The 23,242-nt window shown below is 43.9% G+C and overlaps 1 pseudogene; it reads right to left on the reverse strand.

Moving 5' to 3' along the window:
• Window positions 1-22,942, reverse strand: part of LOC125112956 (teneurin-4-like) — a 54,994-nt pseudogene extending 32,052 nt beyond the window's left edge.
• Between the last annotated feature and the right edge of the window lie 300 nt (window positions 22,943-23,242).

Genomic DNA, 23,242 nt, shown 5'->3' on the forward strand with positions numbered 1-23,242 from the left:
CCCTTAGGAAAAAAAAAAGACCAAAAACAAGCAAAAGAGAAAACAGTTCATCTCTCCAGCTCCTTCTCCTCGTTATCGATGTTATCATTAAGGACCATTTGAAGAAGTCCAAGCTAGGTCTCCAGATCCCATGAGCCATGAGTGCTGTTTTGCCCACCCTCCTCCAACCCCAGGCTCAGTGGTGGCCTCTGAAGTTGTCCCCATGGTGCTGGGAACAGCACATTCAGGACTGAGGCATACTTCTTCCAGTGGCCCAAGGCTTATAAGGCACTTAGGCAGGGGAGGAAATAATCTGCAGAGTTGATTTTCTGTCTCTGTCCCCTTTCTGGTTTGTGTGTGTGTGTGTGGTGATTATGGTAGGTAGCATCATGTTATATTTTGGGGATTCTGTGTAGGTCAAAAGGATTCCTGTATGAAGGTCATCTGTACCATGCAAAGAAGAGGGACAGGGTGGGGATTATTATGATACTATGTGGTCTCACCATGTCTTTGAGCACATCAGTCTGGAGAGACGGGAAAATTTGACAAGTGACGACTAGGCGGTGGGATCCATGTGAAGAAATCATGAGTGTATAAGCACATCACCTGCCCCGTACACTAGCCAGGAATATCAGATAAACCTCTATCTGGAGAAAGTCAAACCCCTCAGCTTGATAAATTCCAGCCATCTGGTAAGACTTGGGGAGCAAATGGAAACTATCCCAGGAGAATGTACACAGTGCAGGAGGACAAAAGCAGAGGGAAGAGGAAAAGTCTGGCCCTGTTCACTGGGTCCAGTCTGGATTCCTGAGACCCCTCCTATGCCTCACCCAGGACCATGCCCTGCTACCTGGAGGACACCACAGTGCCTCTATCTCACCAGGCCCTCTGCCGGCCATTCCCTCTTTATTACTTTCTCTTAAAATTCAGTCTAGATGTTGTCTCCTCTGATCCAAGAGGAAAAGGCATGTGGATGCTTTGTTCCCCACCAGCCCTGCACCTGCTTCTTTCCTGGGTCTTTGCCATGTCAGTGGACTTGGCTGTTTCTCACAGAGTTGGGATTCCCTGAGTTGCCATTGATGGGGGTGGGCAGAAGTCAGGCTTGTTCTCTTCAGTACCCCCTCAACGATGTATTAAGGCTTTCTTGCCCACAGCACCTCTTTCAATTCCAGGGACCACCCTATGGCTCATGGCCCTTAGGATGCTCTAGAATGCTCAGTTTGTCCCTACTGGGTAAGGAGTGTGGGGAGGACTGGTTATATAACTCACACAGCCTAAGGCACAACAAAAATACAGGACCCCTGATCTAGAATATATGAAGAATTTCAAGTTGGGAGCAGCAGAGCATTGAAATGTGAGGTCTCTGCAAGATGCACTGGGTGCTCCCAGAGGCAGGGAGCCACTGGCTGGCTGAAGCTGAGGTTCCCTCATGCCTCCTGAGAGGTCATATATACTGAAACCTCCTAGCCTCAGCCAAACATAAATTCAAGACTATCAAATCATCTACATAATTCAGCCTTTGCCCAGTGGGCCAGAGTGGGGGATGGAGAAGAGTAACAGCTAGGATGCTCGAGGCATCAGTCCATGACAGTCTGTGCTAAGCCTCCTGGGAGGCCTGTAGTCACTGACCTGGGCTGGCCTGGCCAGGTGCCAGTGGCACCTCTCTCCTTCTCTTCTTCCTTCCTCTGCATGCACCTCCTCCCCACATCCATCTCTGATATGCATAGGTCACACAGAAAACACATGGAACATCCATGGATATGGGGTCAGCATCAGGAGAGCAGCTCCTGCAGCCCAGGCTGCCTCATTGGGATGCCTAAGCTTGTGCACCTTGTGCTCTCAGAACTTGTCCACTAGCCTATGGAAAGCATTGGCTCAGAGCAGGATCACCACCTTGGCTGCCAGCCCAATCTGAGCCCCTTCCCCATCCCTGGCCCACAAACAGGGAGTTGTGCCATGCTCCTCTGTGGCCCCAAGTCCACCCCATCAGAAGGACTGTTCTTAAACTTCTCCCCCACAGACCACTAAAGGGTTGGGGTCAACAGGGACCCCCAGATACCCAGGTCACCACTCTGGCCTGGGTTGGGGCAGCTCTCTCAGGGGGCATCCATCTGCCCCCTGCTGTTCTAGGGACACTTAAGGCACAGTTATGCTTGGAGATCTCAATGTTCCTCTCTTAGTAACTGATAAAATGGGTGGAGGAAAATAAGCAAGGATAGAGAACAGAACTGCATCAACCAACTCTATGTGTGCATACACACATGTGCAACTACACATACATGCTTTTATGTGTACCTGTGTGCATACAGTGGATTAAGTGTGTGGTCAAGAATGGCAGGCCTACCTTCTGACCTGACTTTTTGGGAGGAGATACAACCCCTTTTAGGATCATGCCCCTCTGACTCAATTCAAGCAGGACAGTTGCTGTGTGTGTCACACATTCTGGGACAGCCATGCAACAACTTCTTTGCTCCTCATACTTTGTCATGGCTCTGAGGATTCAGGAACCACCAATGGTGACATCAGGAGATCTAGCAGCATTTGATAAGTTAACAGATCTTCAGGAATTCAAGGCAATGGTTGCCTTTTCCAGTTATGAAAAAATACACCTAAGGGTGGAGCAAGATGGTGGAGGAGTAAGAGGTTGTGCACACCTTCACACACAAAACCATCAAAAAAACACATCTACATGTAAAATACCCATGCAGACCATCAACTGAATGCTTGCAGAAGAACTTAAACCTCCAAAAAGGGCAAGAAACTCTTGACATAACTGGGTAGAACAAAAGAAAAAAGAGATAGAAAAGGAATAAGGACAGGACTAGCATTTCCAAGAGGGAGCTATGAAGGAGAAAAGGAACCCACCTCCTGGGAAGCCACCTAATTGTGAAAAGATTGGCTGAGTCAGAGGGACTTCAAAGTCACTGAGAAAAGCAGAGTGAGAGCCATGGGACCTCAAAGTTGATGAGAAAAATGCATCAGCTTGATTGAGAACAGCAAAGCAGAATGAGAGCTGCAAAGATCATCTGAACCACCTGCCTGGACACTATAGCCTGGGCATGAGACTCAGGCTTTGAAGGTCAGCCCTGGGGACAGAACTGGGGATGGCATGAGGGACTAAGGAGCAGTGTACCATGGGCTAAGAAGTGGAACACAATGGCAGAGGGAACCTGGGAGAAGGTCTGGACCCACAGGAGAAGCAAGGCACCATTGATGGGGAGAGGAGAGGAGGATGGGTGGGCTGCAATAGGAAACTCCATGCTCTGGATCACTCAGCTTAGAGGGCAGGGTGACTCTGCAGATGCTGTGGGCAGTTAGAAAAATTTTCCTTGTTTAGGGGAGATTAGACACTTTCATGCAGGCCACCAGTGGCCAGGCACCTATTGTATGGGCTAAGGGCATAAGGGGATAAGTGCAATGTGGTGCCTCTTGCATTATCTACAGGTGGCAGGGACAGACTGCAGTGGTCATCTCAGAGGCCAGGGGGAGGCATGGCTTTCCACCACTGGAGGCTTATGAGTGGGCTCATCCTGTGATCCCAATCAACTCAGGGATTGTCAAAAAAGAAAAAGGACACTGCAACCAAGCATCATATTCTCTTGCTCTCACTCCCCTGGGAACACACCCACCCTGCAGCTGCCACTGTCAAATGCTCTAGGTAGCAGCCAGACACTTGGTCATTGTCCTTTCCCAAGATCCTATATCTAGAAACAACTGATGCAGCACTTCTTGCATGGGCTATGTGGGACAGGGTGCTTCTTGTGTGGTCAGCAGGGGCAGGGGCAAACCACTAAGTTTATACCTGATTCCAGAGGTGGGTATGGCCCACTGCAATAAGAAATATCAGAATAATAAAAACTTGTGGCCCCATTCACCTAAGGGGCACCACATAGGAGGGCATTGTGATGGAACACAAACTGTCCATGCTCTCATACCCCCAGGAACACACCTGACCTGTTGCTGCCACTGCCAAACATTCTGGGCAGTACCCACATGCCTGATCTCTGTCACTTCCCAGGATGCTGCAAATAGGAGCAGCCTGTACTTCACCTCATATGTGGCCTAAATGAGATAGGTTGCTTCATGCATGGTCTACAGGTGGCAGGGTCAAGCCACTGCAGTTATCGATGACTCTAGAGATGGTCATGGCCTGCTCCCAATAGGGATCACTGAGCAGGCACAACCTGTGGTTCCAATCACCTCAGAGGAGGGCATTGCAATCAAACACAAGGTGTTGCTGCTTTCATAACCTTGTGAACAGATACCCTACTTTTGCTACTACCAAGGGTTCTGGTCACACTAAAACTCAAACACTAAAAATAAATAGCGACTGTACAAAAAATATGAAGAGGTACACTTGAATAGAAGTATCCTTACAAGACTACAGTATGGCTTTCCCAAACTCACAGAAAAGGAAAAACACAAGCAAGATGAAGAAGCACAGAAACCATTCTCAGGTAAAGGAACAGGACAATTCACCTAAAGCAATCATCAATGAAACAGACCTCTGCAATCTGACAGACATTGAGTTCAAAAGGGATGTAATGAAAATACTGAGGGAGTTAAGAGAGGATATGAACAGTAATGCAGATTCCTTTAGAAGGGAACTGGAAAATATAAGGAGGAGCCAAGAAAAACTAGAAAATTAATTTGCAGAGATACAAACTGAACTTACGGCAATAAAGAGCAGAATGCATAATGCAGAGGAACAAGTTAGTGATGTGGAATATAAAATAATAGAAATCACTCAGTCAGGACAGCAGAGAGAAAACCAATTAAAAAATATGAAAGCAATATAAGAGACCTATGAGATAACATAAAGTGAGCCAATCTATGCATAATAGGAAATCTAGAAGGAAAAGAAGATAAGAAGGTGATTGAAAATATATTTGGTGAAATTATGGCTGAAAACTTTCAAAATCTAAAGGATACTGATATCAAGATAAAGGAAGCAGAGAGGGCCCCACAGAAGTTGAACCCAAACAGACCCACACTAAGACATATTATAATAAAAATGGCAAAATTTAAAGGTAAAGACAGGATTCAAAAGGCAGCAAGGGAAAAGAAAAGCATTAATTATAAGGGAACCCCCATAAGGCTATCAGCTGATTTCTCTACAGAAACACTACAGGACAGAAGGGAGTGGCACAATATATTTAAACTGGAAGGAAAAAATTTGCAACCTGGAATACTCCATCCAGCAAGAATATCATTTAAATTAGAGGGGAAATAAAGAATTTCTCCAACAACCAAAAGCTAAAAGAGTACAGAAATACAAAACCCATCTAAAAGAAATACTGAAAGGGCTTCTCTAAATTAAAAACAGAGAGAGATAGAAAAAAGAGAAAAAGAATAATTAGGATGGAGAAAACCACAACTGGAAAGCAATCAATTAACTTAGCCAGCATGTTATCTAAACATGAAGATGTTAAAAAAAAAAAAGACATCAAAATCATACAATGTGGGGAAGGAAAGTAAGAAAATATAGATTCTTTTTTTAAATGATGTGTTTGAGCCTATATCACTATCTGGCAAAATCAAACAGATATAGAAAGGGCTTAATGTGCTTAAAAATCAGGGCAGTGTGCTTAAAATCAGGGTAACCACAAATCAAAACCAAACATTACATTCACAAAAACTGAAAAGAAAAGTACTCAAGCATAAAATAAATGGAAACCATCCAACCCGAAAAGAAAAGAAGAGAAACACAGAATCAACTGGAAATCAAGTATTAAAATGGCAATAAATATGTACCTATCAATAATCACCTTAAATGTCAATGGACTGAAAGCTCCAATCAAAAGGCACAGAGTGGCAGCTTGGATAAAAAAGAAAAAGCCTTCAATCTGCTGTCTACAAGAAACTCACTTTAGGGCAAAGGACACACATAGATTGAAAGTGAGGGCATGGGAAAAGATATTTCATGCCAATGGACAAGACAGGAAAGCAGGAGTTGAAAGACTCATATGAGACAAAATAGACTTTTTAAAAAAAAGGCCATAAAGAAACACAAAGATGGACACTATTTAATGGTTAATGGATCCATTCAAGAAGAGGCTATTACAATCATCAACATATATGCCCCCAATATGGGAGCACCCAGATACTTTCAACAAATACTAACAGACATGAAAGGAGAAATCAATGGGAATACAATCACTGTAGGAGACTTTAACACACCACTCACATCCATGGACAGATCCTCTAGACAGAAAATCTTAATAAGGCCACAGAGATCATAAAGGACACAAGAGGAAAGTTAGACTTAACTGATATTTTCAGGACTTTACATCCAAAAAATCAGAATGTACTTTCTTCTCAAGTATGCATGGAACATTCTCAAGATTTGATCACATACGGGGACACAAAGCTAACCTCAACAAATTTAAGAGTCTAGAAATTATTTCAAGTATCTTCTTTGAACATACTGGCATGAGACTAGAAATCAACCACAGGAAAAGAAATGAGAGAAAAACTGACTACATGGAGACTAAACAAATTGCTACTAAAAAAAACCAATGGGGAAATGAGGACATCAAGAAGGAAATAAAAAAAATACAGCGAGACAAATGATAATGAAGACACAATCAGTCAAAACCTATGGGATGCCACAAAAGCAGTGCTCAGAGGGAAATTCATAGCAATACAGGCCTCCCTCAAAAAAGAAGAAAAATCTGAAATTGACAACTTAACCCAACCCCTAAATGAATTAGAAAAGGATGAACAAAGAAATCCTAAATTCAGCAGAAGGAAGGAAATCATAAAGATCAAAGAGGAAATCAGTAAACTAGAGATTAAAAAAACAATTGAAGAAATCAATAAAACCAAGAGATGGTTCTTTGAAAAAAGTAAAGAAATTGATAAACCACTGGCTAGACTCACCAAGAAGAGCACATAAAAAAAAATGAAATACACTAAATAATAAATGAAAAAGGAGAAGTCACAACGGATACTACGGAAATACAAAAGAGAGAGAGAGAGAGAGAGAGAGAGAGAGAGAGAGAGAGAGAATACTATGAACAATTGTATGCCAAAGAATTTGACAACCTGGAAGAAATCAACAACTTTCTAGCGACGTACAGCCTGCCAAAACTGAATCAAGATGAAATAGATCAACTGAACATAATGATTCCTAGAAATGAAACTGAATATGTCATAAAAACACTCCCTTCAAATAAAGGTCCAGGAACAGATGGCTTCAAAGTCGAATTCTACCAAACATACAAAGAGGAACTTATACCCATCCTCCTTAAACTTTTTAAAAAGTTTGAAGAAGGAGGAACACTCCCAAAAATATTCTATAATGCCACCATCACCCTAATTCCAAAACCAGACAAAGATACCACCAAAAAAGAAAACTACAGGCCAATATCGTTGATGAATATAGAGGCAAAAATTCTCAACAAAATTTTAGCCATCTGAAGCCAACAACATATAAAAAAGATCGTACACCACGACAAGGTGGGACTCATCCCAGGTTCACAAGGATGATTCGATATACACAAATCAACCAATGTCATACACCACATTAATAAAAGTCAAAAACTGCATGATCATCTCAACAGATGCAGAAAAAGCATTTGGCCAAGTCCAACATCCATTCATGATCAAAACTCTTACCAAAGTGGGTATAGAGGGGACATAACATAACAAAAGCCATTAATGACAAACCCACAGCAAATATAATACTCAGTGGAGAAAAGCTGAAATCCTTCCCACTAAAATCTGGAACAAGACAAGGATGTCCACTCTCACCACTGCTATTAAACATAGTATTGGAAGTCCCAGCCACAGCAATCAGAGAAACAGAAGAAATAAATGGCATCCAAATAGGAGGAGAAGAGGTAAAAATCTCACTGTATTCAGATGGCAGGATACTATATATAGAAAAGGCCAAAAGACTCACCCTCCAAACTACTTGAACTGATCAACAAATTCATCAAAGGAGCAGGATATAAGATTAACATTCAGAAATCAGACTGTATACTCACAATGAAATATTAGAAAAGGAATACAAAAATACAATACCTTTTAAAATTGCACCCCAAAAAATCAAATACCTGGGAATGCACCTGACCAAGGAGGTAAGGGACTTATACGCCAAGAACTACAAAACATTAATCAAGGAAAATAAAGAAGATGTAAAGAAATGGAGAGATATTCCATGTTCCTGGATTGGAAAAATTAATATTGTAAAAATGGCCATACTACCCAAAGCAATCGACAGATTCAATGCAATCCCTATTAAACTACTCATGACATTTTTCAAAGAACTGGAACAAACAATCCAAAAATTTATATGGAACGACAAAAGACCCAGAATTGCCAAAGCAATCCTAAGGAACAAAAACCAAGCAGGAGCCATAACTCTCCCAGACTTCAGGCGACATCACAAAGCCACTGTCATCAAGACAGTGTGGTACTGGTACCAAAACAGACAGACAGACCAATGGAACAGAAGAGAGAACCCAGAAATAAACCCAGACACCTATGGTCAATTAATCTTTGGCAAAGGAGGCAAGAATATAAAACAGTAAAAAGACAGTCTTTTCAGCAAGTGTTGCTGGGAAACCTGGACAGCTGCATACAAATCAATGAAACTGGAACACACCCTCACACCATGCACAAAAATAAACTCAAAATGGCTGAAAGACTTAAATATAAGACAAGACACCATCAAACTCCTGGAAGAGAACATAGGCAAAATATTCTCTGACATCAGCCTTACAAAAGTTTTCTCAGGTCAGTCTCCCAAAGCAACAGAAATGAAAGCAAAAATAAGCCACTGGGACCTAATCAAACTGACAAGCTTTTGCACAGCAAAGGAAAGTAAAATGAAAACAAGAAGACAACGTACAGAATGGGAGAAAATAGTTTAAAAATGATGCAACTCACAAGGGCTTAATCTCTAGAATATACAAGCAACTTATAAAACTCAACAGCAAAAAAGCCAACAACCCAATGGAAAAATGGGCAAAAGACCTGAATAGACATTTCTCCAAGGAAGATGTATAGATGGCCAACAAGCACAAGAAAAAATATTCAACATCCCTTTGTATTAGAGAAATAAAAATCAAAACTATCATGAAATACCACCTCACACCATTCAGAATAGCTATCATTCATAAGTCCACAAACAGCAAATGCTGGAGAGGGTGTGGAGAAAAGGGAACCCTCCTGCACTGTTGGTGGGAATGTAAGCTGGTACAACCACTATGGAGAACAGTATGGAGTTACCTTAGTAATCTATCCATAGAACTACCATACGACCCAGCAATCCCACTCTTGGGCATATATGCAGACCAAAGTTTCCTTAAAAAAGACACATACCCCTGCACATTCATCGCTGCACAATTCACAATAGTCAAGACATGGAAACAACCCGAGTGTTCTTCAACAGATTATTGGGTTAGGAAGATGTGTTATATATACACAATGGAATACTACTCAGCCATAACAAGGAAGGAAATAATGCCATTTGCAGCGACATGGATGACACCAGTGACTTTCATACTGAGTGAAGTAAGTTTAGAAAGAGAAAGACAAATACCATATGATATCACATACCTGGAATCTAGTATAAGGCACAAATGAACCTTTACACAGAAAAGAAAATCATAGACTTGGAGTTGCCAAGGGGGAGGTGGAGGGAGTAGGGTGGTTGGGGAGCCTGGGGTTAATAGATACAAACTATTTCCTTTGGAATGGATTAGCAATGAAATCCTGCTGTATAGCCCTGGGAACTATGTCTAATTATTTATGATGGAGCAGGATAATGTGAGAAAATATAATGTGTACAGGTATGTGTACCTAGGTCACCAAGCTGTACAGGCAAAAAAAAAAAAAAAAAAAAAGTGTATTGGGGAAAGAATAGTTGAAAAAAATCTTATAAAAAATGCCCCTGGTTCCATTATATCCCTCAACAGGAGCAAAGAAAACCTGTTCCCCACAGCCCTGATGGCTACAGCTTGTGGCTACAGAGGGAAACAGGCTCAGAAACACAAATGCCTTTTTTTCTCTTTTTTCCATGTTTCATAAGTAGCCTGCTGTGTCTTACTGAAATTATCTAAGGCAGACAGCTCCCACCATACTGCCTCAGTGTGGCCAGCTCCAGACCTGGCTCAGCCCTGTACAGCCCATCACCTGGCAGGATGGTGGCCCAAGGAAAGGAATGAACTGATGTCACAATGATGCCTGGTGGCAGTGAGAGGTAACCCTGGAGAAACTGAGGCAACATTGCCCGTTGCCAGGCCTTCTGCTAAGTGTGTGGCTCTGTGGTATACCTCAAAGTAGCCCCAGCGTCACTCAAGAGGAGGGTCTTAATATCCCCTGACTTCAAAGCTGGGCTCCCACACAGGCTCCCACAGTGACCATGATAGACTGAGTCTGTCTGATGTCCCTTCCTCAGCTCCCGGCAGTCCCTGGATGGGACACCAGAAGGATGCATGTGCTGGCTGCTCTGAAAGCCAGGACAGAGTCTTGCCTATGTTCACCTCTTCTTGTTCAGTTTTCAGGGTTGGGGTGAGGAGGATAGGCCTGCGTCATCCCCTCCAGATGCTTTTGGACTGGGTGTAGGCTCTGCACTACCTGGTCTTGCTCTGTTTTATCATCTTTATAGAAATCATCAGCCTCCAATGATCTGTGCTCTTCCTGGCCTGTTGCCTCCCACTGGACCATACACTCCATCGGAACAGATCCTTGACCAACTTGTGCACATGGGCCAGGCCAAGTAAGTGGCTGGTCCTGAGCAGGCCCCCAAAGAGGGGCTTTTCAATGGATCTCCCAAATTTTTGGCTGTTCCTGAATCATGAGGATGTTTCAGGTCAGGGAGTTTGAACCACAGCAGTGACAATGACAATCCTTAACCACTGAACCACGAGGGAACTCAAATTAATACACATTACAGATGTGCAAACTAAGAACAGAAGGGGAATCAAATGACTCCCTGGTGGCATCCCATGTTTTCCTCCATGGCAAAACTTCTCCCTGGTTCAATACCTTTCACCCAAACAGGGAGCCCCAAAACTCAGCATCAAAGTCACTGTCAGACCTAGGAATGTGCAGACAAGGTGCTGTCTTGGCCCATGATGTCTCTGACCTCAGAGTCACCCCCTTTAATTATCCAGATGCCACCCATGGTTCCACATTCATAGGCTCTCACTGCCAATGAAGCAGAAATGAATACCATCACTTGGTAACAGCAACATGTGTGGCAGTGGTAGACATCCCCACATTTTCACCTACCAGTGTTACTGTCTTAATAGATCATGCAGAAACACTGTATTTCAGGGTGCAACAAACCCAGGCTCCAAAGGGCAAGGACTGAGGCACACATTGTGCAGATAGGACTGTCTGAGGCACATGCCCTGCACTTCACATGTCAGCCCCAAGAGCACATGACTGGCCCCTGCAGCTCATAGTGCCCACCATCATGAGTCCAGGCATCATGATACAGATAAGAGGAGGGTGACCATGGGATTCCCTGCACCCATGGATAGGAAGTCTGACTCAGGGAGACAGAAGTGAGCCTTATCCTGCATGCCCAGGGCTCACAAGTCCTTCTGACAACAACTTGGGTCAGACACAAGCTTTGCTTCCACCCCAGGTTCTCTTCAACAAATTTGTCAAATCCACAGTGAGAACACAAATGGCTAAAATTTTCACAACAGCCCTCAAATCATAACCAAATTAGCTGAAACCTCAAGATAGGAAACTGAGTTTTTTAAGGCCACGCCTGCTGCACATGGGAGTTCCTGGGCCAGGGATTGATGGCAACTATGGCTGTTGGCCACAAGCACAGAAATACTGTATCCAAGCCACATCTGCAACCTACAACAGAGCTCACAGCAATGCTGGCTCCTTAACCCACTGAGCAAGGCCAGGGATTGAAGCTGCATTCCCACAGACACTATGTAGGGTCCTCAGCCCACTGAGCCAAAACAGAAAGTCCCTAATTTTTTTGATAAGACTAATTTCTGGACCCAAGCCAAACTTGGAGCTCATTAATGGCCCTCCCCCACCAGTGCCCAGACTTTAAGCAGGATCAGTACCTAAAGATAGTGGATGCCCTTACCCAAGACCTGGGGGTACTCCACAGAAGTCATTCCTCATCCAAGAACTTACTGCCCAGCCATCACTCACCAGCTGGAACAGCCTATATTTTAGGACATCCTTCAGGCTCTGGTTAAAGGAACACAGAATCTGCTGCTTTGCAACCCACACTTGTGACATCTGGGCTGCCTCAGGTGCACTTGTGCAGCAGAGGGACAAATACACCTTGTTCGTGATGTAGGAGACCAGCTGGGCATACGGCTTGAGATGCCAGAAATGCTTCCATCCTGCTTCTCTGTGCCCTGGAGCCCCCAGATTTTCAGGGTGAAAAAAGTATGACCTTCTCGTCACTTTGGTACATAGAAGAGGGACAACTCATGTTGACTCACTGTTTCTGTGGTCTCCACTCTCACCCTTAGCTCTACTCTCTGGGACTGACCATGTTCCCTAGTCAGCCCTAACAGCCTCAGACAGTTCTCTCACTTATGTAGAGCTTGTCCAACTTGCATGCTTGTTGAAATACATATTGTCACCCCTCCCCCTCCCAGTAGAGTGTCTGAGGCAGTGGGTATGGGTTGGTCCCCAGAAGCTGTATTTCTCACAAGTTTCAAGGTGATGCCATTGCAGCTGGTCCAAAGAACAGAGGGCCAAAGCTCAAGCAAATCACATTGTGGCTTGACTTTCATGCCAAATTCTGTCAACTGACACCACAGATGCAGATGGACATGCCCTCTCACAACCTCACCAATGGGAACGACCAGGGCACAAGTGTCTGTGCCCCCTCCTGCCTCACTCAGAAACTAAGAGCTCTAAAGAGAATGATGCCAGCTCTGCCAAACCATAAAGTAAGGCAATTGTGATAAACATTTTGTTTCTGAAATCCTACCAGTTGCCATAAAACTTAATTTATGAAAAAGTTTCACAGTACAGATGGCACCTGCAAACTAATCATGAACACTTTTCAAAACATAGCAGTGCTGCTAAGAACCAGAATGACACGACTTGGTCATGGCCCCAGGTCCCTTATGTGAGACCTGCCAGTTATCCAGGAAGAAAAATGGGAGATGAAATCCACTTCTGACCATGGCTTCTAATATTTATCAAATTAAAACCCTATTCTACTGCAGAGCCATCAACAAGAGCTGGGTCACAGTAGAAGCATTCAAAAACTGTGAGCTCTCACTTGGCTGTGAGGCTGAAATCATTTTTCTGCAGGGAGATTCTGCTCACTCAAGGATACAAAAGACCCTACTCTCTTGCTCAGCCTCTGCCTTGGCTGGGTGAGCTCCTTTCTGCTGTATAAGATGATCCAGCTGCTCCAAACAATGAGGTTAATTCAGCAGGCACCCTGTATTCCCCTGCTGGGAAAGCTGATGCCAAATACCTGAATTTGAGTCTGTCTCTCACCAATGGCAAAGGCTGAATTATTGAGGAATACTCAGAGCACCTCTCAGGGCTTGAGGTGGGGTGGGGCCAGCTGTGCAATTCAGTGATTTCAGGTCGCACTCCCACCCACCCTTGCTGAGTGAGAAGAATATCCAGAAACTCTGACACCACAAATGAGCTAGACCAGGTGAGACCAAGACTGCAGTGTGTAGCTCACCAATTTCTGCTCCAGAAATCATTGCTGACCTTGGTTCCAATGACTCAGACACCCAAACTCAAGTTTCCTAGATCTTAGCATCCAAAGAGGGCCTGAGCCTCCCCACCACCCTCCATGCCTAGCAGGAAATATTCCACCAGCAGGTGATTGCTGAGGAGAGCACAGTCTGGAAATAATCTCCCAGGGGATCTGTGTAGAATGTGTGGATAAGCCCAGAGACTGGTGTCCACTGTCACTTAGTGGACAGGGCTGGGGATGCCGAGCCAGTGTGGTGTATAGACCGTCTGTGCACAAAGAAGCTCCTACTGCCAAGAGGGCCCCACTGAGAAACTTCTAGAAGGAGCAGGAACTTGGAAGTCAGAAAGACTTGGGCTTGTAACGCAACTGCATACTCTAATTTTGAACCTGGGCAAACATAACAACCAACCCTGCAGTCCTGTTTCTATAATGGAAACCAGGGAAACTACATAACTTATAGTGATGCTTTGAGGAACATATATGATATAGATAAAAATGCTGTTATGGGCTGAATGGGTTCCTCCCAAAAATAAGTCTTCTTGTCCGTTAAAGAACTATGATCTTAGTGGGGTGTGATGGTGGGGCATTGATGGTGATGATGACAGTGGTGGTTATGGGGATGTGGATAATTATGGTGATATGATGTGGTGGTGATGGTGATATGATGATGTTGGTGCTGCTGCTGATTGTGGTGGTAATGATGGTGGTGGTGGTATTAGTATTGATCATGGTGATGATGTGGTGAAGGTAGTGATGATGGTGATGGTGGTGATGACAGTGTTGTTCATGATGGTGATGGTGAATATAATGATGACATATGATCATGATAATGACACAGTCATGGTTGACATTTATTTACTCCTAATATACCTGAAGATGTGCTAACAGTATTTACCTTCACCACAACTGTTAATGGAGAGTATTATTACAATCACTATTATTTATGTGATTATTATTATTATCAGTAACTACAATATAATTTTATATTAAAATATAATATAATAATAATCATTATTATTCCCATTTTCCAGATGAGGAAGTTGAGCCCTAAGATTCATGCAAATACCCCAAGGTCCTGTATCTAGGAAATGGTGGAGGTTCAATCTCAGCCAGGCTCCTGAGTCCTTGCTGTGTAAGTAACACATTATTTCGTCTCCATAGAATCCCAGGGCACCCTCAGCACAGACAAATTATAAAACACTGGACAGTCATCAAGAAAAGAGAAGAGGCTCTTTATGTCCAGGTCTTTGTGGACAACTGCCTTTGTTAAGATTTCCCAATTAACTGTCAGTTTGCCCCTATGCTGAACATTGACAGTTACAAGGGCAAAAGAGTTTAACCTCCATAGAGAGGGACATGATTTGAAAGACTCTATATAATTTTTTCAGAGTAAAATCTAGGTTCTGAGGTGCTTTTAAAAATAAACAAAGCAGGAGTTCCCATTATGGCTCAGTGGAAATGAATCTGACTAGTATCCTTGAGGATGCATGTTTGATCCCTGGTCTCACACAATGGGTCCTGCCTTGCCATGAGCTGTGGTGTAGGCCAGCAGCTATAGCTCTGATTGTACTCCTTTCCTGGGATCCTCCATATGCCATGGGTGCAGCCGTAAACAGGAAAAACAAGAATCTGGTATTGCTGAGCTGTCCTGTAGGTTGCAGATGAAGCTCAGATCCCATGTTGCTGTGGCTGTGGTGTAGGCCAGTGGCTACAGCTTTAATTCAACCCCTAGCCTGGGAACCTTCATATGCTATGGATGTTGCCCTAAACCCACCCCCCACTCCCCCACACACACATTAAAAAAATTAAGTAAGTGAAAATACCCAGAGTGACAAAGCTCAAAGCACAGGTCTATGTCTCTGTGAAAAAGTAGTGGGGAGAGACTTGAACAGAGTGTCCTTCCTTCCATCTTGAGGCTGGGGCTCTGGGGAAGGTGGACGAAATAAAGCCCTCTAAGGAAAAACAAAGCACTCCAAAGGATTTTTACCTGTGGGTGAGTTCATGGCTACAGCAGTGGAAAGGCTGCAGGACTTTTGGTGCAAAGGAAGGTACTGACCATGAAGTCAAGTTCACAAAGAAGGTAGACTCAGGGAATCTGGTGCTCATCAACAGATGAATAATTGCAGGATGGCCTCTGTGCAGACACCTGACCTAAGAAATAGACCAAAGCCAAAAGGATCCCCCCACAACCCCTGCCCCTGCCCAGCTCCTCCAGTCTTCCTTCCCCAAGGGGCAGGACACACTCCTATGAGGAATTCTTGTCTCTGCCCTGTGCCTCACCTTCTAGATCAGTCTGGATTAATCTCTGACCCAGAGTCCTTGAGTCTTAGTCTATCCCCTCACTGTTGTCCAGATGCCCCATCCTTTTTTCCCCAGGTTACATTTTGCCCCTGTGAGGACCTCACCCCATGCCTCTCAGAGCCAGACAACTGGATTCCCCAGCAACAACTAGTGTCCCCTCTCAAGCCAACAGCTACCACATCCCACCTGTTGGTGCCTAATGCCCACCTCTGCCCTTGCCCCAGCCCCATACATGTGTTCCCTGGCACACTCACACACACAGAGACATGCACATAAACATGAATACATAAACACACACACAAACATATGCACATAAACATAAAACATGAAAACATACACAAACATATGTACATAAACACATAAAAGTACACGTATAAGCACATACACACACACACACACACACACACACATTCTATCTCTTTCTCTCTCTCTCTCTAGCAATGCACAAACACTCATGGGCAATCCTTTGGAATGCCAGGTCACATGCACCCCTGAGTACATGCTTCCTGCTGACTGTCCTCTGCCAGCTGAAATCACACACACACCTCCCAAGGGGGTCCGAGACTTTCCCTCCCTCCAGACACTCAGGGCTGGGCAGAACAATGAGCTTCCTGACTTGAACCTATGTCCCATGGACCATCCAAGCTAATCCAGCTTCCCCCTGTGTGGAGAGCTGAGAAGATACAAGAAGCCGAGGAAGGGAGCTTGCCTGAAAGGTGAAATTCTGAGGGCAGTCTCTTAATCAGAAAAAGAGGCCTGCCTGAATGGTGCAGTTCTGAGGACTAGCTCCTAATCAGGAAAAGGGGCCTGTCTGAATGGTACAATTCCGAGGGCAGGTTCCTAAACAAGGGGATGCCTGCCTGTACTGCACAATTCTGAGGACAGACCCCGGAAGACAGTAAGGCTTGCCTGCTGACATCGGTGGAAAACTAAATTTCCCAGGAAATAATTTCCATTTTGTGTTGCTGAGTGGGGATTGTTCCATGGATAACTTAGTCTTTTCTGTTATTCACTTGCTATTCAGTTTTCCTCAGTCTTTCCTGATTATTTACTTATTATTACTATTTCCCATTCTTATTTTCCTGTGGTGATTTGTGATTTAATGAAGTTACAACAATAATATAATGAGAATTTCATCCTAAAGGACTTTCCCCTATTTAAATCCAAATTAATTAAAACATTGTGTTTATCTATTAACTAGTTATATAGTTAACTTTAGGGTTAGGATTTTAATGAGGTTCATAGAAGTTAGACATATATTAGTCTTGGCCAAAAGACAGCTAGCTATGAATTATAGAATCTTTTAAGTGATATCTAGTTAAGTTGCTTTATATTTTCTTACACTGTCTCCCTGCCATAATGCTGTAAAGATAAGCACCAGTCTAAAAACAAGATTTGTGAATGCCAAATTCTTGTGTCTGTGAACTCTTCAAATTGTAAGGACTGGCTGGCCATGGGATGATTTGTACTGTCTCCTCCTTTCCATGATGTCTTGTACCTAACTGCCCTTAAATTGTACTCACTAAGTTTAGGTAAGATAGAGATATTTAAACATGATGTATTGTACCTAATTGCCCCTAAATTGTACCCACTAACTTTAGTTAAAACAAAGATCTTAAAACATGATGAATGGCTGCTATACCATGTAATAATTAACCAATGTACTTTTAACACTGTGATGTAATGTGTAGCAAAAAGCTGTCGATAATCAATCACTGTTGCCAATAAAGTTTGAGCAGTCCAACGCCCTGAAAGAAGGGACAAAGAGGCTGTCTCCGTAATTGGTCCTATGTGGTCAGGGCCCACCCTGGTGACCTCAGTTTCTCCTCATCACCTCTTTAAATGCCTTCCTCCCCAAATACATTCACATTCAGGTGCTGGGCTTAAGGACCCAAGATATGGATACTGGGGGACAGAACACAGCCCATCACACTGTGAACATGGAGAAATCTCTGCCTGACCATGAGGGCCACACTGGGCCATGTCTGTGTGTCCAGCTAACTCACATAATTCACAGCAGGTCACCAAACCTGGTGCTTTGGGGCCAAGTGTGTCTATGGAAGGGGCCAGCCCACAGCACAGAAGCCAGAAGAGGTTGGATAAGGCTGTTCTGATTCACAACAAGATGGAAAGAGAATCTTATGTCAGTGAAACAATTACTTTCCAAATTTGTTCTGGGCCCTGGAAGAGGGAGCTGTCAACAGTGGCTGTTCTGTAAGATGTTGTAAGGGTAGGAAGCAGCTAGACAAAGCTTGATCACATGGTAAATATGACACCATCTGCAACAGATATTGTTAGAGAGCTGTCTGGAGGCCAAGGGATAAGCGTCCACAGCACAGGTTGAATTATATGACCTGTTCACATCACCTCCCCCTGCCTTTCTGTCCACCCACAGTCCTCGGGAGATTTCGATCCAGCTTGCTCTTGACTTCCTCCCAGAAAAATCAAGAAGAACACCAGGGTGGGGTGGGGTGAAATGACAAAGCACTTGGAGGTTCTGGTGCCAAAGGGGACTACCTGATCACCCTATGCAGGACATGGAGCTGGATGCACATATCCAATTGAGGACAGACACCCAAGTTCTGAGGCTTGTAGCTGAGTTTAGTAAAAAGGCAGGATGTTCTGAAAGAAACCACAGTTTCTGAGAAGGCCCTTCCTTGCACAAGAGGCACATTTCACATCACCACAGATTTCTTTACAATGCACTTAAAATACCCACAATAAACAGACATTGCCAGGAGTCCTGTAAGTTGCATGGAGCTGTGTCCAGGCCTCTCAGCTGTTCATGTGCCTTCTGTGTACCTTCCAGCCTCTACCACACAAACTGTGACTGGGGGGTTTCCAAATGCCCTCATCCCAATTAAATAATGCTTTCTGCTATTGGCAGAGACCCATAAGTCTATACTTATGGTGGCAAACATAAAAATTCTGTCATGGGAAACCCATGAAGGGATGTGTATATACACCATGGTGAATACTATGGGTGACCTTTGCCAGGAAGGACAACCTGATCCAAAGAGGTTGAAGGCCATGAGCTAGTGATTTTGAATATTTAAACACTAAGGAAGTCCAGAGTGTCCCTGAATTTATTTTTCCAATCAGTAACACTTTGCAAACAAGAAAAGCATGACAACAGGCCATGGTTTCTGTGGTGAAGTGGTGGGACAACTGTGCATCCCGCTGACATTTAAGGCAGAGCTAGTGGTCCTCTGCCACTGACAAGGCCATGGTAATGGACAGGAACCTTCTGGGATCTTTTGGAGATTCACACCCTCCTTAGAGGTGAGTTAATTTCCCCCATTGGTATCACAATTTCAGGCAGGCCCAGAGAAAAGCAGAGGATCGGATGCTGGCCAGAGAGGACCTTCTGGAATCATTAAGTGTGGCTGGGGTAAGAGCAGGCTGGGAAGATTGAAACCATCCTTATACAAAGCACATGCCTCAAGCCGCTGGGCCAGCAAAGGAGGCACATCAGTAAGCATCACTTCGCAAGAAACTATCCTCAGCAGGAAGGCCCTTTTATTGTCACTTTAGCAAAGCTACTTTGTAATGAATTTTTAAACCAGGCACCCTCATGCTTTACTCTTCTTCAGCCCAAGCATACCTTTCAGATCATTTTTTTTTTCTTTTTTGGCCACCAAGGCATGTGGAGTTCCTGGGCCAGCTATCTGATCTGAGCCACAGTTGTGACCTATGCTACAGTTGCAAAACTGCTGGATCTTTTAACCCACCACTTTGGACAGGGATCAAACCTGTGTTCCAGTGGTCCAGAGACACCTCTGACCCTGTTAATGCCACAGGGGGAACTCCCAACTTTCAAATCATTTAATCACATAATACATGGACTAATTTGTCAGTTCTTTTCATAAATTAAAGTAGTAGAAATGAAGAATAAGTAACAGCTGACAAGATCTCTTATCTAGCTTTCCCTTTGGTCATTTCCTAGACAAACTATGTGACCAAACTGTGTGAACAGGTAAAAGCTGGGCCTTCCTGCTGTGGCACAATGGTCACTGTGGTGGTGCAGGTTCAATCCCAAGCTCAGTGCAGTGGGCTAAGGATCCAGCATTGCCACAGATATGGTATAGGTCATAGCTGTGGTTCAGTTTTTATTCCTAAACCTGGCAATGTCCATATGCCATGGATTTGGCTAGAAAAGCAAATATCTAGAGAAAGAGTAGACAAGTATTTACACAGTGGGGACAGTGATGACTCTGACTGCCATCTCATTAATTATCTGAGAATACCTCCACTTTCATTGTAAGTTTCATCTCCTAGCAGAAAATTTGGAGGTGCTTTATAGGGAACTCTGAGGCCACCATCCCTCCAGATTTACAGCATTCCATTTAAAGGCACCTTCCCTTTCTACTGATATTTTTTATTATATAATCAATTATGTAAGAGGCAGTGGACCCCCAACTCAGCAAGGCATAAAATGCATTATCATTTCATATTCTCTCAGAGGAGGTATTAGCAGTCCCAATCCAAAGAGGAACACCCAGAACCTTGGATCTGCCCCCAGCATCACACAACTGCCATTGGAAGGGCTGGAATGAACGGTTGATATCTTTCAACTTGATCCACATCCCAAGATGGAGCTGGATATCAGGAGGGTTCATCAGGTGGGGGGGGGGGGAGATAGGGGTGGGAGAGGGTGGGTTGTGACATGGATTCCATGGGGAGAAAGGGGGATTGGAGTCTGCTGCCCAAACAGATGAGGACAGACACTGCACTGACCTGCTCTGCTGACCAAGCAGGCTAAGGGATCCTATCTGTGCCCCAGAAAAAAAGGGCTATGAGCAAAATAGTCAGAATCTTTAGGCAAGGAAGTCCAAGCCCCTGTGTGAGGAGCCACAGAAATCCAACCACAAAGCCTGGGTTCTGGAAAACAGCCTCAACTTATGCATCAATACAGAAAGTTAGATACTGAAGATTTGCACACTCCTACTGCCACCTTCTGGATCACTCTCATCAGCCTGGGAAACTGGGCAGGAGGGGAATCTCTGCACTTCCCAGCATGGCCTCTAAAATGCAATAGTATCACCACAGTATGGGATTTACACAGCTTTCTACAAAGGTTTAAGAATTCCAGACAAAAAATTTTCTCAAAGGGATTTAATATTGGTACTAACATGAGTTTTAAACAGAAGAGCCTGTAGGGACAGATGTTTTCCCTGGGGTGACAGAGAACCCAGAGTGAGCCCACTGCTGTCTTATGTGGAGCACTAGGCTAACATCTAACAGGAAGATGAGGCTTAGAATCCTTACCACAACCAAGCCTGAGCTGGTCCAATAGGTGATTTGGATTTTTAATGATGCATATGAAAATAAAGCCCCTCTTGGCCTTTAGCTTCCACATGAGATGAATGATAACCAAGATCAGGGCCTGATGTCCTTGGGGCCTTTCACTGGAGGGCCCCTGAGCCTTCTCCTTTGTTTTAAATAATTAATGACTCACCAATTTCCTGATTAAAACAGTAAATGTTAAACCATTACATTTAAGGAAAATGAGGCTAATTATCACTAAATTATGGAGAAAATGAAGGCATAGGGGTGTCAGGGGCTGGTATAGGAGGGCTCTCTTTGGCCTTAGCAGCTAATAAATGATACCTCAAAGAAAACTATATGCCATGCTTTCATACACAAAAAGGAACGCAAATGCATACTACAAAAAAAAAAAATAACAGGGTTGCTCAAAATAGAGATCAAACATCCAAACCATATGTTCCTTCAATGCCAAAAGATGGATGGATGGACACAGACACTATCAAAGTTGATAGACAGATGTTTAGATGTATGGATTGCCACTATCAATGATAGTGGATAGACAGATGGGTTGATGGATGGATGGATGGAAACTATCAATAAAAAATCTTAACAATATAACACCAAGTGGAAAATTTAAGTTATAAATAACATGCCCAGTGTGATTTATATTACACTTTTTGTTTTCTTAAGTTTTTAATTTTCTCTGGATTAAAAAAAAATCAATCTGGAACTTACAGTGTCCTCAACATCTTGAGGGCTTCCATGGCTGGACTGGAGTCAGCCATAGGCTACACCATTTTGCCATAAACAAAGTTCTTGAAAAAGAATAGTATCACCATTTTCTCTGTGTGCCCATCGATTCTTCATTGATGACATTTTTAAGGGCAGAACATGTACTCAAGTCAGAGTCACATACAACTAATTTTCTAATCAAGTCTAAAATACCAGAGTTCATGTCGTGGCTCAGTGTTTAATGAATCTGACTAGGAACCATGAGGTTTCAGGTTAAATCCCTGGCCTTGCTCAGTGGGTTAAGGATCTGGCATTGCTGTGAGCTGTGGTGTAGGTTGCAGATGTGGCTTGGATCCTGCATTGCTGTGGCTCTGATGTAGGCCAGAGGCTACAGCTCTGATTAGACCCCTAGCCTGGGAACCTCCCTATGCTGTGGGAGTGGCCCAAGAAATGGCAAAAAGACTAAATAAATAAATAAATAAATAAATAAAATACAAAAAAAATCCTCTTTGGGCTCAGCAAGCAAGAAGGTAGGAATGACAGTATCTTCTTGGACAGGAATATTGGAAGACATATTGGGGAGGGCAAGGTTCAGCCAGCCTGTGCTTCCTCAGCCTGAGCCACCTGCTTTCTGATCACCCAGTGCCTAGATGTCCAGAGACCTGGGCAGGAGGCATACCCAACTCACAGCATGTTCTTGTAAAAAATACATCAAGAACAAAGCTTCTGGGAATGGAATTCAGAGGCTGCCATTAACTCACAGAAGGAGTCTTGCGCCCCACACAGGCCCAGAGTAATGAACTGGACACCTGCCCAACTATGTGCTCCAATGTAGCATCTTAGTGTGACCAAGCCACTCCTGCACAGGCTTTCCATAACCTTCTCTCCTGATGCATGCCCACCTCCACAAATTTGAGGAATGAGAGGCGAGCCACAGCAGCTAGATTCCCAGTAGGAGGAAATGGGCTTTGAAACTGCCAAGACAGGCATCATCCCCCTCACATACAGAACCATGAGAAGCCTCACATTTAAAAAGCAGATATGATGATTGTCTGCAGCAACAGGGTAAAGGAGGGGTTTCAAAACCTGTAGAAGGAGGAGCCAAACTCTCTGTGTTCTTGGCATTCTATTACGATGCTCAGTGGTAAGCAGGAGGGCCAAGGTCACTAAAATGAGGCAGAACTGACAGCCCAATTGGAGGAAAGTGATAGATCAGAGAGGATGCCTGTAGACAGATGTGTGGGGCAGGGTGGGTGTGGCAAGGGACAAGGCTTGGAGGGGATGCAGGAC

The sequence above is a fragment of the Phacochoerus africanus genome, chromosome 12, assembly GCF_016906955.1.
Source record: "Phacochoerus africanus isolate WHEZ1 chromosome 12, ROS_Pafr_v1, whole genome shotgun sequence".
Taxonomy (NCBI): Eukaryota; Metazoa; Chordata; class Mammalia; order Artiodactyla; family Suidae; genus Phacochoerus; species Phacochoerus africanus.